The 19,431-nt window shown below is 34.9% G+C and overlaps 1 protein-coding gene across 2 annotated transcripts in view; it reads left to right on the top strand.

The window, feature by feature from the left end:
* Nucleotides 1-19,431, top strand: part of CTNNA2 (catenin alpha 2) — a 1,199,753-nt gene that overhangs the window by 158,640 nt on the left and 1,021,682 nt on the right. The window lies entirely within an intron of this gene.

Below are 19,431 nucleotides of genomic sequence, written 5' to 3'. Positions count from 1 at the left end.
TGATTACATTGAGCCCACTCAGATTCTCTAGAATAATCTTCTCATCTCAAGATCCATGACCAAATCACATCTGAAAAGTCTCTCTTGCCATTTTAGGTAGCATGTTCAGTTTCCAGGGATTAAAACACAGACGTCTTCTTTGTGGGGGGTCATTGTTCAGTTTACCATAGTCTGCCCTCTGGCCACCGCTCCAAATTCACATCCTTCCCAAGCAAAACACATTCACCAAATCCCAGATCCTCAAAAGTCTCAACTCTTTATAGTATCATCTCAAGACCAACATCTCATCTAAAATTGATCAGCTTAAAAATTCCAAATCTCATCATCTAAATCATCTAAATTAGGTATGAGTAAGGTTCTAGTTATAATCCATCCTCAAGCAAAATTTCTCTCTGTCTGTGTACCAGTGAAATTAAAGGACAAATTATATGCTCTCAAAATGCATTGGTGGGACAGGCATAAGTTAACAGTTACAGATATTTTCATTTAAAAAGGCAGAATGTGGAAGAAAAAAATGGGTTACCTGTTTCAAGCAATTTAGAAATCCAACTAGGCAAACTCAGTTATATTTCAGAGCCTGGAAATAATCCTCTGTGGCTCAAGGCTCTGCCCTCTGGGCCTGGTTCTTCAGCCTAAGAATCATTATTCTTTTTTCATGAAAGATATCACATATTTTCTCCTGGATATTTCTTGCCTGTATAATTTTGAGAGTACACAGCCTTTCTGAATTTCATCTTTCTCTTTTTTTTTTTTTTTTTTTTTTTAGTCTAGATTGGCAGTGTTTCTACTGATGTAACATTCTTGAGAAACTTGTGGTTCTCTTTTGTAAATCTCTGGGGTTTTCTCTATTAGAAAACAGGCTGCTTCATAGATCTTTCCTGGATAATCTCATCTCCATTTTTGGCCTCTGTGGAAATGACTGAGGGTGTCTATGAATCCCATGCCTAATCTTTGCAAGAGCTCCCTCCGTGAATGAACATTCTGAGGTTTTAATCCTTCCAAGGTACTAGGCAAAGGTTGTCCAGACACACGGTTGACTTTTTCTCCAGAGCCACACTTTCCTGAAAGTGAGAACCCTAATTTTAGCACCTCTTGCAATCTGCATAGGTCAAGAAGTTTCCAGATCATTGGGTCCTGGTTCCTTTTAGCTTAATAATTCTTAATTCAATTTGTTTCTTTCCTCTGACACTTTGCTATAAGCAAGAAGAGGAAACCAGGCCACTCCATTCAGCACTTTGCTTGGAAATCTCCTCAGCTAAATATCCAAGTTCATCCCTTATAATTCTGATTTCTATGTAATTATAGGGAGTAATTCAGCTAAGCTTTCTGCCACTCTATAACAAATATTCTTTTCCCTCCACCTTCCAATAACAAGTTCCTCATTTCCTTCTGAGCCCTCACCAGCAGGGCTTTTAACATCCATATTTTTACTGTCCATTCAAGGTAATCTAGGCTTTGTCTATCATGCTCCTCAAAATTTTTCCAGCCTCTGCCCAGTGTCAATTCCAAAACCATTTCCACATTTTTAGGTATTTGTTATAGCAGCACCCTACTTCCCAGAGCCAAAATGTTTATGTCTGTATGTTTCCAATTCCTACTATAACAAATTGCCACAATCTTCGTAGCTTAAAACTACGCCCATTTATTATCATACAATTCTGGGGGTCAGAGGTACTAAAATTAAGGTGTTGGTTGGGCCGTTCTCCTTAAGGAGGAAGTTCCTTCCCTCTTTTAGTGTCCAGAGTGCACCTATATCCTTGGTTATGGTATTTTCATCCATCATTAAAGCCAGCAGCATAGCACCTTCGAACCCCTCCCACTGACTTCAGCATCTACCATCATATCTCCTCCTGCCTCTTTTATAAGAAACCCTGTGGTTATATTGGGGCCAGATATTCTAAAATCATCTTTCCATCTTGAGATCTTTAACCTTTATCACGTCTGCAGAGTCCCTTTTGCCATTTAAGGTAACACATTCACAAGTTCTAAGGATTAGGAAGTAGACATGTTTGTTTGTAACTGTTGAAACATTTCATTAGGTTTATGCCCATTTTCCATTTGGTCACGATTCTTGTTAGTGCTATACAAATTTCTTCAGGAAACACCTAATACTGATAGACTCTTAGATTTGGGAGTGTGTTGACTACTGAGATTGTGGTCTGTGGACTAAGGCTTATCCATGAATTATTTGTTATTGGTCAGCAGTAAGCACAGAAATTGAGAGTAAGTGCTTTGAAAAATTTACGGCAGTTTTATAGAGTAATTTTATGTCTGTTGAATCTAATGATAAAATTTGGGCTTGTTATTTTATCTTTAAATTTCTTTTGAATTATTTATTTTGTTGTACTTTACAAAAGCTTTGGTTTGTGAACTTTTGCAATAACAAATATATGGCCTTTCATCATAGATAGCTTGAAAAAGACTGGTTTAGGAGATATTTTGGAGTTGGTCTGCTCTGAAATGTAGTTCTGTCAGCTGAGTTATAAAAGCAGATTGCCTTTTCCTAGCTTTGGAATTTTCACTTCAGATTACATGTCAATATATTTAACCCTTATCATATGGAAGAAATGAAACAATAATTAGAACATAGTGCCTGGTGCGATGATTAAATGTAGTCTCCATTTTTCTTTTTGAGATGGTTATATTGTTAGGCTAATACTAGCCATACACCAATACTGTTTAAGTCAGTGAGAAGGACATGAGTGAATGCAGCATGGGCGAGTACAATATTACACGTAAACTGTCTTTTATTTCTTAAAATTTTCATACCTTTATACTTTTGCTCTTGTATTTGACTTATCTAAAGTACAGCAATCTAAGATTACAATTAAAGATTGTAGTCTTTTTCCATATATCTTTCAGTCCAATTATTTAGAATTCTTTTGTCAGATAAAGGTAATGCATTAAAAATATTTATTAAAAATAAAGACAGTTAACTGTCTAATTCATATTTGTTCACATATTACAGTAGAATACTTAAAAGTCTTGTTGAATTTCACACAGTAACTTAGCACTATAACTAGTCTTAACATCCTACCAACATCTTCCAATATCTAAATGGTTTACTTTTCTTCCTAGTTTTACTACACTGATTTAAAAAGAAAAAATGATTCTCTCAAAAATTGTGACTTTTATGACAGGGTTTTCTAGATACTGTTTCCCCATAATATTATGGCTGTGTTATCAAGATTACCATTCCCTCCCCTGAAATGAAATCTTAATGACTGATGTGATTGTTAACCCTTGGAGGACATATGAATAAGTAAGGAGAGATAAGAAAATGTTAAATATAAACTCCATGCTCAACATTTAAAACAAAAGGTGGAAATGAGAGAGAAAACTAAACTAAACAAAGACCCCATATGAATCAAACACATACATACAACTTCTTTATGAATGGAATAAAATTCATTGCTATATTCAGTGACACAGTATGCCCATAGCCTTCCTACAGTTTCTGATAAAGCTGGATAAGGATGAAATAAATACCAGAAGTTAAGGAGTTCTCAATAAAATCCACTCACTGTCATAAGAAAAATTATATTAGGAATTTATTGTTGATAAGTATTTAAAGTAGTAAACAAAACTTCTCCTCATTTGTATCATAATATATATGAGGTTGCATATTTATCATTTACAATGCTGAAATGTCAAGATTCCTTTTGGAAAATGTTTACATTATGGAAATCATGCAATTTCAAGTGAGAAAAGACTCATCTTAGGAATTTTAGACCTTGAAAAAGTTGCCTGAACTTTTATGAATTCAAGAAAGTAAAGTTCTTTAATAGGCCATGTTCACTTCATACTTTACATACTTGGAGCTTCTCTGGCCATCTTCTCTCTCTCCCAGATGAGGCAAGTGAGGCTCTGACAAGCTCAATGTCTGTATCACACAGCCAGTATCCACATGCAGATACTCTTAGCCTGTATTTTTCTTGGGGGATGTTGATATTTTGTAACCCATGGAACACCTTAACATGTTAGCATGTTACTCTTGTTTGTACTGAGCTTCTGTTCATCCTATTAAAAAAAAAATATATTCCTCTGAAAAAAAAATAGGCCACGTTCTGTGATACTAACCTTTATTAGGAAATGGAAAAATTACATTAGGCAACTTTATTAGGAAAGTAAAAAAAATTGTACGGAAATTAAAACACACTCTTAGATAACTCTTAAAAGCAAAGGGAAATTACAAACTATATATGAGTTAAGGAAGAAGATGATCTCTTCTTGACAAAATATACATACCCAGTAAAGCTGTGCTTAGTACAGAATTTTAACTTTAAATGCCTTTTTTATTAAATAAAAATAAACTAAGTACTCATCTCAACGTGATACACCATATTAACAAATTGAAGGAGAAAAACCATATGATCATCTCAATAGATGCAGAGAAAGCTTTTGACAAAATTCAACCCCATTTATGATAAAAACCCTGCAGAAAGTAGGCATAGAGGGAACTTTCCTCAACATAATAAAGGCCGTATATGACAAACCCACAGCCAACATTGTCCTCAATGGTGGAAAACTAAAAGCATTTCCACTAAGATCAGGAACAAGACAAGGTTGCCCACTCTCACCACTCTTATTCAACACAGTTTTGGAAGTTTTAGCCACAGCAATCAGAGAAGAAAAGGAAATAAAAGGAATCCAAATCGGAAAAGAAGAAGTAAAGCTGTCACTATTTGCAGATGACATGATACTATACATAGAGAATCCTAAAGATGCTACCAGAAAACTACTAGAGCTAATCAATGAATTTGGTAAAGTAGCAGGATACAAAGTTAATGCACAGAAATCTCTGGCATTCCTATACACTAAGGATGAAAAATCTGAAAGTGAAATCAAGAAAACACTCCCATTTACCATTGCAACAAAAAGACTAAAATATCTAGGAATAAACCTACCTAAGGAGACAAAAGACCTGTATGCAGAAAATTATAAGACACTGATGAAAGAAATTAAAGACGACACAAATAGATGGAGAGATATACCATGTTCTTGGATTGGAAGAATCAACACTGTGAAAATGAATCTACTACCCAAAGCAATCTACAGATTCAATGAAATCCCTATCAAACTACCACTGGCATTTTTCACAGAACTAGAACAAAAAATTCACAATTTGTATGGAAACACAAAAGACCCCAAATAGCCAAAGCAATCTTGAGAATGAAAAACGGAGCTGGAGGAATCAGGCTTCCTGACTTCAGACTATACTACGAAGCTACAGTAATCAAGACAGTATGGTACTGGCACAAAAACAGAAATATAGACCAATGGAACAGGATAGAAAGCCCAGAGATAAACCCATGCACATATGGTCACCTTATCTTTGATAAAGGAGGAAGGAATGTACAGTGGAGAAAGGCCAGCCTCTTCAATAAGTGGTGCTGGGAAAACTGGACAGCTACATGTAAAAGTATGAGATTAGATCACTCCCTAACACCATACACAAAAATAAGCTCAAAATGGATTAAAGACCTAAATGTAAGGCCAGAAGCTATCAAACTCTTAGAGGAAAACATAGGCAGGACACTCTATGACATAAATCACAGCAAGATCCTTTTTGACCCATCTCCTAGAGAAATGGAAATAAAAACAAAAATAAACAAATGGGACCTAGTGAAACTTCAAAGCTTTTGCACAGCAGAGGAAACCATAAACAGGACCAAAAGATAAACCTTAGAATGGGAGAAAATATTTGCAAATGAAGCAACTGACAAAGGATTAATCTCCAAAATTTATAAGCAGCTCATGCAGCTCAATAACAAAAAAACAAACAACCCAATCCAAAAATGGGCAGAAGACCTAAATAGACATTTCTCCAAAGAAGATATACAGACTGCCAACAAACACATGAAAGAATGCTCAACATCACTAATCATTAGAGAAATGCAACTTAAAACTACAATGAGATATCATCTCACACCAGTCAGAATGGCCATCATCAAAAAATCTAGAAACAATAAATGCTGGAGAGGGTGTGGAGAAAAGGGAACCCTCTTACACTGTTGGTGGGAATGTACATTGATACAGCCACTGTGGAGAACAGTATGGAGGTTCCTTAAAAAAACTACAAATAGAACTACCATATGACCCAGCAATCCCACTACTGGGCATATACCCTGAGAAAACCATAATTCAAAAAGAGTCATGTACCAAATTGTTCATTGAAGCTCTATTTACAATAGCCCGGATATGGAAACAATCTAAGTGTCCATCATCGGATGAATGGATAAAGAAGATGTGGCACATATATACAATGGAATATTACTCAGCCATAAAAAGAAACGAAATTGAGCTATTTGTAATGAGGTGGATAGACCTAGAGTCTGTCATACAGAGTGAAGTAAGTCAGAAAGAGAAAGACAAATACCGTATGCTAACACATATATATGGAATTTAAGAAAAAAAATGTCATGAAGAACCTAGGGGTAAAACAGGAATAAAGACACACACTTATTAGAGAATGGACTTGAGGATATGGGGAGGGGGAAGGGTAAACTGACAAAGCAAGAGAGAGGCTTTGTCACTACCTCGTAAGGTAGATAGCTAGTGGGAAGCAGCTGCATAGCACAGGGAGATCAGCTCCGTGCTTTGTGACCGCCTGGAGGGGTGGGATAGGGAGGGTGGGAGGGAGGGAGACACATGCGGGAAGAGATATGGGAACATATGTATATATATAACTGATTAATTTTGTTGTGAAGCAGAAACTAACACACCATTGTAAAGCAATTATACTCCAATAAAGATGTTAAGAAAAAAATTAGGAAAAGAACATCAAAAGAAACTAGGAAATCAGTATTTAATAACAATAAAAACTGGAATCACTAAAGTAGAATACAAAAGTTAAAAGGGTTAAATTAATTCAAAATTTGATTCTTCTTTGAAGTGGCCAATATAAATTCTTCAGGGCACAAATTATGGAAAATATATAGAGAAAGTATACATAAGATTATGAAAGGGAAAGCAGAAAGAACTCTAGGAACAAGAGAGATTAAAAGAAGTATAGTAGAATATTACCTGCAAATCTATACCTATGAAACATGAAAACCTAGAGGAAGGGAATAACTTCTGAGAAAGGTTGAAATAACCAAAATTTATCTAAGAAGAAGTGGAGAACTGGAATAAGCCATATAAATATTGGAAAGCTGTTTAAAGATCTGTTTTCAATAAACACCAGAACAGATGGATACCTAGCTGAGTATTATCACATATTTAAAGAACTGATAATTGTATTGTCATTTAAATTTCTGGTTCAACCATAGAAAAAGATTAACACCTCCTCAATAATTCTTGAAGAATCATAACTTTAATATTAAAAATTCAAGACACTTTAAAATAACTTTAAAGGGCTTCCCTGGTGGCGCAGTTGTTGAGAGTCCACCTGCCGATGCAGGGGACACGGGTTCGTGCCCCAGTCCGGGAAGATCCCACATGCCACGGAGTGGCTGGGCCCGTGAGCCATGGCTGCTGAGCCTGCGTGTCCAGAGCCTCTGCTCCACAACGGGAGAGGCCACAACAGTGAGAGGCCCGCATACCGCAAAAAAATAATAATAATAATAATTAAATAAAATAACTTTAAAAAAAGGACAGTGATAATTTCAATCTCATTTCTGAATTTAAATGCAAAAAAATAAAAACACGTACATAAAATATAGAAAGTATCATCCAGCAGTATAGCAAAAGTTCAGCATATGTATAACAAAATAAGACTTTTTAAGGAATATGATAGTCTATTATCAGGAAACAAATAAAAGTATTTTAGTGGCTCAGTAGATTATAACCTGAGACACTAAAAAGACATTTGACAGAATTTTGCAGTCATTTCTAATAAAAACTCTAAACAGGAATAAGATCAAGCTTTTAAGACAAAAGAATATACCATGTAAACATAGGAATAGGACAGATAAAATATTCCTTTTATGATATTATTGTACTATTAAAATTAATATGAGAATAAGGTTAGATGGCTAGATATAGAATAAATATACAAAGAATAAATAGTTTTATCTATGCAAAACAGCTAGAAATCAAAACCGGAAAATATTCTCTTTGTAATTAAAGAATACATAAAGCCAATTATTTTCCCTATATGAAAAGCACATTAATCTTGTAGATTTTTAATGTGCATTTATTTTTGTGCATTTAATGCACAAATTTAATGTGCATTTATTTATTTTAATGTGTAATTATTTTCACACCACTGAAGTAGTGATTATGTATACACAAGCTTTGGGGTCAGGAAGGCTTGATTGTGAATCAAAGCTTGAATAGGTTACTTAATCTCTCCTCATATGTAAGTTATAGATACCTCATGGGATTATTAAAGTAGTACATGAGATTGTGTGTTGAAGTGACTGGTGAAGTACCTGACGGTATTCTCATAGTGCTATCGGTTTGCTCTTAATGCAATGTTCTTTATTACTTGGTAGTACTGGCTTGATAGTAACGGCTTCATTACTTGATAGTAATGGCTTACTTGGTAGTAATTAATTGTTATTAGAAAGTGGGTGCCATTTATGAAGTAGGGTTTCATTGGATATTTTCTTCAGAAAAAAGAATTTTAATGTAGATTTTGAAGAATTATTTGTGTATTACCTTTAATCAAAGGTAAATAAAGCAGAAACCTCTAAAATTATTGGAAATTCAGCCTTCACCATTTCAGTAAGCTAATGAAGCTCAGCCCATCACAATAGGACAGATTGAAATTTGCTGGAATTTTGTTCCTTATAAAAGATGAATATGCAATTTAAGAAATAGCCCTAAGCATCTGATAAAAGAATACCATTGATGTTTAATGAGCTGTTCTAAATTGGCCTGATGGGGCGAGAACCTCCTGAGAAGAGGAGCTCTCTTTAATCATTTCCAGTATTATTTTCAGTAATGTCCATCGGGCCCTATTAGGTTAGGCGCTAGTGCCTTCTATAGTTAGGTCTTTTAAAATTTTACTCAAAAAGTTAATAATTATCTCAAAAGCTAAATAATTAGAACATCATATACTTAAAATATTGTTTCTAAATTAAGAAATTCAATTTTATACTTTAAAAAATACTTGATTTTCTCCCTGTTTTGATGTTAAATCCTTATACAGGAGTGACCTCTGTGTGACACACAACAATAGTTAAATTCTTCAGTGCATTTAAAATCAGGGAATCAGATTTAAATTTAAAATCAGAAGATTTAAAGCTGAAAGTGATTGCAGAAGTAAGCTGACACTCAGAAATGAAGTAACTTCTGAGAATTAAGCCAGTGTGTGCCTTTTTATGCTATTTCATACTCTCTCTTACACTGTTCACAAAATATTTTATGTATTAATTTACCTAAAGAATCAAAGTATAAAATGAAGTCTCAGTGTACCCTTTTTCCATCTGTCCAGAAAATATCATTATTGAAACTACCATAATTCATGTTTTATTCATGAAATTCAAAGATTAATACATTTGGATGGTTTCCATGGTGATACTACAGCATTGCAATAAGTTGATCATTCATCTTTGTCAGAGGATTAGAATTGTATGAAAAGTAAAGGATGTGCTAAAAGTAAATGATGGGAACTCCAGTAAGCTTGTTTATTTATTTGATCAAATTTAAATATAGTATGGTTAACCTGTTTCCAAGTATTTTTCTGTTTTTGTTTTTAAGTTATTTTCATACCAATTCCCATTTTAATTTTTGGATGCTATTTTTCTTGCTTTGGAAGATGTTTCAGTTTATCTGTCTTTAATAGAAGTTTTTTGGGTTAATGAATGAACTGAAACACCATAACTTTATTTAAAACCTCTGTACCTTTTCTTGTTAAGGAAAAAATTAACATGTATTAAATATAGGATTCGCACACAAGTAATGAGATTATGATTTGGGAATTTACCTTTAAGACATATATTAATATTTAATTGAAAGTCTATATATATATTTCTTACTCTTTTTTTAACATCTTTATTGGAGTATAATTGCTTTACAATGGTATGTTAGTTTCTGCTTTACAACAAAGTGAATCAGCTATACATATACATATATCCCCATACGTCCTCCCTGTTGTGTCTCCCATATTTTTATTGTTTTACAAATATGGTTTCATCCATATTAACATATCTTAAATTACACTTATTTTTTACATTTGGTACATAAACCTAAAGTAGTTAATTATGTTGGAAGTACTTCTTTGAATTGAAGTCATATGGTAGAATTCTTGACAGTTATTGTATTTGTCACTTCTTTTTTTTTTTTTTTTGGATCTTGATAACATATCAACTTCATTTTTTTTAATAGATCTTTATTGGAGTATAATTGCTTCACAATACTGTGTTAGCTTCTGTTGTACACCAAAGTCAATCAGCCATATGCATACATATGTCCCTTTATCCCCTCCCTCTTCAGCCTCCCTCCCACCTCCCTATCCCACCCCTCTAGGTCATCGCAAAGCACCGAGCTGATCTCCCTGTGCTATGCTGCTGCTTCCCACTAGCTAATTATTTTACATTCGGTAGTGTATATATGTTGATGCTACTCTCACTTCACCCCTGAGGTAGATGGACCTAGAGTCTGTCATACAGGGTGAAGTAAGTCAGAGAAAGAAAAACAAATACTGTATGCTGATGCATATATATGTATTCGTCACTTCTGAAATAGGAATTTAATTAAGTAGTATATAGTATGGAGTTAGATTAATTTCTGTTTTGGGATTATGTTGTAAATTTTGATGTTTGCCACCAGATGAGGCCAGCTGTGTTGGCCAAGTTTTGAAACTTGAGTAATGTGTGGAATCCTTTTAAACCCGAAACCAAAATCAAAACCAAAAACATGCTCCCAAATCCTAGAGTGGACTTAAAGTAGTATTACAAACATGAAATTATGTATGCATATATTTTTATTCATAAAGAAATTTACAAAATAAATACCAAAAAAACAAAAAAAATGAAATGAACATTAATTTGATGGATGATGTTCTGCTGACATTAAAGCATTGCATATGACATAGATGTGATGGTGACTACTTTAGCTCTATGTCTTGTGTTTCGTAAACACTACCATGTGCACGTTTAGGACCAGCTACTACAAATCATAACTATTGAGGACACCGTGGCATCATTTCACCTTTTTTTTTTTTACCACAAATATACTCACAGTTAACAGGAAGCATCTACTTCTGTTCCCTTCTCATTAGCCCAGGACAATGAAAGTTAAGACATTGTAATGGTTGTAAAATATAAGCTAACTATATTAAGAATGACACAACTAACTTATTTTCCATCAAAATATTTACTTTAGAAAATTTCTAGTTTAAACCCAGTGATTATTTTTTACTTTATTATTTTTACTTTATTATATAAAGTATATTATATTATACTTTATTTTTACTTTATTATACTTTATTATTATTTACTTTAGAAAATTTCTTGTTTAAACCCAGTGATTATTTTATGAATGCTAATAAAAGAAATTCCATTTAGTATAGGACAAAAGAGAAGTTTTAGGTACTATGAAATGAATGCTCTACATACTACTACCTCAATTTATTAATTTCTTGTTCCTAAAGAAAAAGGAGGTTTGGGGGGTTTTCCTAAGATCACCAATCCTGGTTTCCCTTACATGTAATTATTTGGGGCTCACCATAAGGGTGGTCCAAGCTGCTGAACTAAACTTTCTAAATTACTTTCCTTAGAGTCTTGTCTTTTATTTGAACAGTCCTCAGTGCTCTGGTCTTAGTTGGAGCTCTTCTCATTTGTATGGAACAGATCACAGATCATCTAGAGCCTCTAAAGAGAAAAGGGAGAAAGGCCCTAATGTTTCTTGAGTAGTTACTAGGTGCCTGATACTACGCTAGGTATTTCCAGAAGTTTTCATTACTCCTTGAGTCAACTTGGTAAAGTCAATGTTATTTTCTCCGATTTACAGATGAAAAAAGGAGAGACTTAGATCACATAATAAAAGACGCAGCTCCTACGGGACACATTAGCTGAAAATACTGAAGTGGAAGTTGCTAGTACATCAACCACCAAGAATGTATAGAGTGAAAAGGGAAGAGAGTAAAGAAATAAATTGAAGGTGTGGGAAGGGGACAATTCCCAAGTTAAACAGGCAGAGGAAAGGAAGCAAGCAGAAGATAACCGAATATAGTTTCACAGTCAGATATTCCTGCCTTTTCTTGATTACATCAGCTGATTCTTTCCCAAACCAGCTGTTTGCTGAGACGCAAACATGACCTAAACAAATTCCTTAACATTCAAATGAATAAGTTAAACTAAAAACCCACTTTTCTCTTAAATGGTCAGTGCATGTGAACACCTAAACTTAGCAGTAACTCTTTTATTTTGTTTGGCAAAACCTCAAGCCTTAATAGTATTTTTTCTCTTGTATTTTTCCATTTCAGTGAATATAGCTATTTTAAATGGGAAAATGGAATTTAAAGCTAAATTTAAAAATTAATATCGGAGAAGAATGATGAGTGTTTATGTTCTTGAAACAGGACAATTAATGAAATCTTATGCATACTGTTTCAAAAATATAAGGGAGAAATTATAGGAAGTTAACTAACAAAATTACTTATAACTATTTTGGACAACATAGAAATGTTATCTGAACTGGAGACCAAAAAAATCCATTACACCCAGCATGAGAATGCCTAGGAAGTGACAGAATTGCATTTACTCAGGAAGCCCTCAACTAGCAAACTAATTAAAGCTTGTCAGAGATCTGAGATAAAGGATTGGGGCATGTTAACACACCTGCTTTTCCCTTTCTCGTCATCCTGCTGAAAGTACAAAGGTAAGCTTTGTTTTCACACAATTAAGAAGGAAGAAAGCCAAGAAGAGTAACGGAAAATCTAACCAGCTATTTTTCTTTCATTCTGACATAACTCTCAGTCCTTGTAACACGGACATGTTGGCTTCAGTGGCTGTGCCTTCTGTCTTTGCTTTATCTTGTTTCCGTACCTCAGCTTTAAATGTTTCTGTTTTTCAGGGTTTAGACTTGGGACTCCTCTTTTCTTTCTTCTGCATTCTCTTCCCAGATGATTCTGCCCATCCTTACGGCCTTAGGTATTATCAATATGCTGACAACACTCAAATTTGTATCTTCAGCTCATATCTTTTCACAGCGCCCCGTTCTCACAGCCAAGGATTCTCTCTGGTTTGTCTTTCCTCAGATCTGCCCACCTCTCTTCAACTCTTGCTGCTAAAGTCCTGATTCCAAACCCAAGTCCTTTCTCACCACAACCAATGTAGTCACTTCCTGAATAATCTGCCAATCCCACTTTTGCTCACTTCCTTGACACTCTAACAGCAATCAGAGTGATCATTGAAAGCAGTGTATAATTTGACCATATCGTTCCCCGGCTTAAGACTGTGCCCGTGTTTTCATTGCATTTTAAGATAAAATTAACACTTCAGACCGTGTCTTTACTTGTCCCCTGCTACAAACTAGTACTACAAACTACTACATCTAGTCCTTGTGGACCTTTGATCATCATGCTCAAGCCACAGAGCCCTTCTTTCAGTTTCTTGGATGAATTGAGTTCTTTCTTGCCTTAGCGCCTTTGCACAAGCTGCTTCCTCTGCATAGGATGATGCCAACCTTCTAATGCTGTGACTGGATCCCTTGCACCTTTCAGGTCCTGTCTAATCATTTCCCTGATGTCACAGAGGACTTTTCCTGACTACCCTTTTTTTCTTTTTTTAAAGTACATGCCTCTTGCCCAACCTTCTCTATGCTTTATCTGTTTCTTTCTTTCAGAGCACTGACCACTATCTGTAATTGTCTTATGTGTTTCTTTGTGTGTGCTTTGCCTGACTCCTTCACTAGGTGGAAAACTCCATCAGGACAGGGATGATGTCAGTGTGGTTCACACATATATTCCCATTACCTTTGAATTGGAAAATGTTTGATAAATATTTGTTGATGATTAAATAAACACTCTTCCTTAAAAAGAAATGCAGTGTGTATATACTCTTTGCCTGCCTCATTCTTGCAAAATTAGTTAGTAGTAAAACGTAATTATATGTTGCAGTAGTTGTTTTATGAAGTGTTGACAACTATAACAATTGTTTGGGATTTCATGGATGAAAATATTCATGAGCTTTTTAAGACTGTGTCAATGTTTTGATACCTAGTGACCAAATTAAGAAATAAAGTTTTGGTTTTTTGTAGTGAAATTTGTAATATTTTATCTTTATAGTAAAAGGTATAGTACTCATATAACATACATATTGCATATGTATATTTGTATATATACATGTAGAGAAAATTAATGTCTTTCACATTGCCAGTAAATGAATTTTTATATTTTCTTTAGAAAAATAATTTTTCTTGACCTTATGTTCAATTCAACCCACCCTCTTAATTATCAATGTTCAAAGGGATTTGCGGGCTTTAAAAATAATGCTGGACACAACAAACTTCATTAAATTTTCTCAAAATGTTACAAATTTCCTATTATTCAAACTGGCATTTGAATATAGGTACCATACACAGCCATTATCAGTCTTGTGCCACTAACTTGACTATCCTAATAAGTTCTCCCTTGACTGCCTGCTGGCCATGGTTGCCAAATTTAATAAATAAAAATTCAGGGCACCCAGGTAAATTTGAACTTCAGATAAACAACAAATCATTGTGTAGTATAAGTATGTCCCATGAAATATTTGAGACATACTTATACCAAAAATATCTGTTGTTGTTTTATTGTTCTGAAACAAGAATTGATTTCATTGCTCGTTTGTAAATTCTAGATAATGTCTCAAGTGATTATGTTAGCAGTGTAGGAAAGAATAAGCAGAGTTTGTCAGTACTGTTTTCTAGAACAATTTTTGACCGCTTTAAATTAAGTACAAATTCTTCTGTAAGACCTTTTCTCATTTATCAGTTTGCTTCTTTTCTTATCACTTCTTTCTGAATGTCTACCCTCAATCCAGAAAGAACTTCTTTCAATCTCTAGAACTCTGTGGTGTCTCATTTCACATGTGCTTGGAAATTCTCTTCCTTTAGGCTGGCTGGCACCCAGGCATCCTTCAGTTCTTATTCTAGAGGTTGCCTTCTTCAGCTTTTTTGTTACCCACAAAACTGGGCTAGGTCTCCACTGTATTCCTAGAGTATGCTTCACTTCCCCTGTCATGTATCATCCTGCAGTATTATAATTCCTGGTTTTAGTGTGTGTGTGTGTGTGTGCGTGTGTGTGTTTTAGTTTGCATGCGTGCTTGCGTGTGTTGTCTTAATTACCCACAAGACCATAAATTTCATTCTCTGTATATCCTTGTCTTGGCCTGGTATGCAATAGTGATTTGGTAAACTTTTGTTGAGTGACTAGAAGAATGATTTCTTTGCTATCACAGTAAGTACCCTTCTTACTTAATGAGAATCTTTCTTCCTCTCTTGCTTTTGCTCTCTCACTCTTCACTAAGGCAAGACTCCAAGCTAAGTAGAACTAAGATACAGTTTTCTGGAGCAACCCAATTGTAATTATGTGTTAGGTTATACTGTCTTTTAAAAGTACGTTTTTTAAAACTCTAATTCAAAAAGATACATGCACCCCAGTGTTCATAGCAGCACTGTTTATAATAGCCAAGACATGGAAGCAACCTAAATGTCCATCGACAGGTGAATAAAGAAGATGTGGTATATATATATGCAATGGGATGTTACTCAGACACAAAAAAGAATGAAATAATGACATTTGCAGCAACATGGATGGACCCAGAGATTATCATACTAAGTGAAGTAAGCCAGACAAAGACAAATATCATATGATATCACTTATATGTGAAATCTAAAAAATTGATGCAAATGAACTTATTTACAAAACAGAAATAGACTCAAAAGACATAGAAAACAAACTTATGGTTGCCAAAAGGGATAGCAGGGGTGGGGAGAGATAAATTAGGAGTTTGGGATTAACATATACACACTACTATATATAAAATAGGTAAACAACAAGGACCTGCTGTATAGCACAGGGAACTATACTCAATATCTGGTAATAATGTATAATGGAAAAGAATCTGAAAAATAATATATATATAAGAATATGTATATACATATATATGTATATGTATAACTGAATCACTTTGCTGTACACGTGAGACTAACACAACATTGAAAATTAACTATACTTTAATAAAAATAATCTTAAAAAGTATATTTTAAAAGATTAATGAGCTTAGGAGAATGTCATTTCTACTGGTCAGTGTTCTTAATGGTGATTTTGTGCTTTATTATCCTATGAGTATTGTTATGTATTGTATTGTATTGTATCCTATGATAATTGTTGCCATATTATTATCTGGGCTTTGAAAAATAAAGAGAAAGTAGAAAATATGCTTGATTTTTTAAGATCTCTTGCAGCATGGTAGTTAAGTTTAAAAATGAAAAAAAAAATGTAGAAAGTACTTGAATATGATGTTAATCCAAAACATAGCTATTGTAAATGTACTATGGAACCCTGTGGTAATGGCTGAGATGGTAATTCCGTCCTAAACTGCAGTTTTCAATGCCTAATTTAACATGAACTCTCAATTTACACTGTTGACGGAAACTTTCCAAGCTTGTTTTCATCCCCAAGGGGAATTTTATAAAGAGATGAGACAAAATTCCCATAAGCTGACTTATTCAAGCATGGTAAAAATGATTTTCACCGAAATTAAAAATTTTGGAATATTTTGGTGGCTCGTACAGTTTTAAATGGTTTCCAAACTTTATCCTTTACAATGAGCGTGTTTCCTCAGAAAGAACAGGCACAGGTGTTAAGCAGGTAGTTTAATAAATTTATTATTTATTAAATTTCAAAATTTCAAATTTTTGAAATTATTCAAAATTATTGAAATTATTCAAATATTGAAATTATTCAAATTATTATATTTCAAAATATTAAATTTCAAAATTTAAAATAGCTAAACATCATAGAAAATTGACATTGTTTTTTTCTTTTTTTTGCGGTACACGGACCTCTCACTGTTGTGGCCTCTTCCATTGCGGAGCACAGGCTCCGGACGTGCAGGCTCAGTGGCCATGGCTCACGGTCCTAGCCACTCCGTGGCATGTGGGATCTTCCCGGACCGGGGCATGAACCCATGTCCCCTGCATCGGCAGGCGGATGCTCAACCACTGCGCCACCAGGGAAGCCCCAGAAAACCGACATTTTAATTGTGCAAAATATTTTCTTGTTCATTGTGGCTAACATCAGACCACTTTGGTCAATAAATACTGAAAGGAAGTCAAATTTAGTTTATTCTCTTTTCTAAACTACTCTATATCAATAGATAGTGAGTTTGTTAATAGCAGATGACTGATTTTGACTTCATGAACTGTTTTTACTATAGTAATTTGTATTTTTGTCTTCATTCTATTTATTATCAGTTTTTCCCTATTCTCTAGGATACCCATAAACCATTAGCATCTGGTTATTGTACTTCATGTGCGCTTCCTGGAATTGTCATCACTATTAAGATTGTCATAGATGATTAACCACACACATATGGATGATACTCAATAACTGCTGATATAGGAGAATTTCAGATGTTGCTTTAAAATTTTTTTTTTTTTTTGCGGTACGCGGGTGTCTCACTGTTGTGGCCACTCCCGTTGCGGAGCACAGGCTCCAGACGCGCAGGCTCAGCGGCCATGGCTCATGGACCCAGCTGCTCCGTGGCATGTGGGATCTTCCCAGACCAGGGCACTAACCCATGTCCCCTGCATCGGCAGGTGGACTCTCAACCACTGTGCCACCAGAGAAGCCCCAGTCCATGTCTTTTGGTTGGATCATTTAATCCATTTACATTTAAGGTAATTATCGATATGTATGTTTCTATTACCATTTTCTAAGTTGTTTTGTGCTTGTTTTTGTAGGTCTTTTCCTTCTCTTATGATTCCTGCCTAGAGAAGTTCCTTTGGCCTTTGTTGTAAAGCTTGTTTGGCGATGCTGAATTCTCTTAGCTTTTGCTTGTCTGTAGAGGTTTTAATTTCTCCGTTGAATCTGAATGAGATCCATGCTGGGTAGAATAATCTTGGTTGTACGTTTTTCCCTTTCATCACTTTAAATACGTCCTGCCATTCCCTTCTGGCTTGCAGAGTTTCCACTGAAAGATCAGTTGTTAACCTTATGGGGATTCCCTTGTATATTATTTGTTGCTTTTCCCTTGCTGCTTTTAATATTTTTTCTTTGTATTTAATTTTTGATAGTTTGATTAATATGTGTCTTGGTGTGTTTCTCCTTGGATTTATCCTGTATGGGACTCTCTGTGATTCCTGGACTTGATTGACTATTTCCTTTCCCACATTAGGGAAGTTTTTAACTATAATCTCTTCAAATATTTTCTCAGTCCCTTTCTTTTTCTCTTCTGCTTCTAGGACCTCTATAATTAGAATATTTGTGTCTTTAATATTGTCCCAGAAGTCTCTGAGCCTGTCCTCAATTCTTTTCATTCTTTTTTCTTTATTCTGCTCTGCGGTAGTTATTTCCACTATTTTATCTTCCACATCACTTACCCGTGCTTCTTCCTTGGTTATTCTGCCATTGATTCCTTCTAGAGAATTTTTAATTTCATTTATTATGTTGTTCATCATTGTTTGTTTGCTGTTTAGTTCTTCTAGGTCCTTGTTAAACGTTTCTTGTATTTTCTCCATTCTATTTCCAAGGTTTTGGATCATCTTTATTATCATTACTGTGAATTCTTTTTCAAGTAGACTGCCTATTTCCTCTTCATTTGTTTGGTCTGGTGGGTTTTTACCTTGCTCCTTCACCTGCTGCGTATTTCTCTGTCTTCTCATTTTGCTTAAGTTTCTGTGTTTGGGGTCTCCTTTTTGCAGGCTGCAGGTTCATAGCTCCTGTTGTTTTTGGTGTCTGCCCCCAGTGGGTAACTTTGGTTCAGTGGGTTGTGTATGCTTCCTGGTGGAGGGGACTGGTGCCTCTGTTCTGGTGGGTGGGGCTGGATCTTGTCTTTCTGGTGGGCAGGACTATGTCCGGTGGTGTGTTTTGTGGTGTCTGTGAACTTAGCATGATTTTAGACAGCCTCTCTGCTAATGGGTGGGGTTGAGTTCCTGTCCTGGTAGTTGTTTGGCATGAGGTGTCCAGCACTGGAGCTTGCTTGTTGTTGAGTGGAGCTGGTCTTAGTGTTGAGATGGAGATATCTGGGAGAGCTCTTGCCGATTGATGTTACATGGGGCTGGGAGGTCTCTGGTGGTCCAGTGTCATTAACTTGGTTCTCCTACCTCAGAGGCTCAGGCCTCTCACCTGGCCAGAGGACCATGACCCTATCAGCCACACGGCTCAAAAGAAAAGGGAGAAAAAAAGAAAGAAAGAAAAAATAAAATAAAGTTATTAAAATAAAAAATTAAAAAATATATATTATTAAAATAAAAAAATAAATTAATAAGAAAAGGAAAAGAAGAGAGCAAAAAAACCAGTAAACAAATCCACCAATGATAACAAGTGCTAAA

The sequence above is a fragment of the Stenella coeruleoalba genome (genome assembly GCF_951394435.1).
Source record: "Stenella coeruleoalba genome assembly, chromosome: 13".
NCBI lineage: Eukaryota > Metazoa > Chordata > Mammalia > Artiodactyla > Delphinidae > Stenella > Stenella coeruleoalba.
This window is presented reverse-complemented; position numbering and strand designations above follow the sequence as displayed.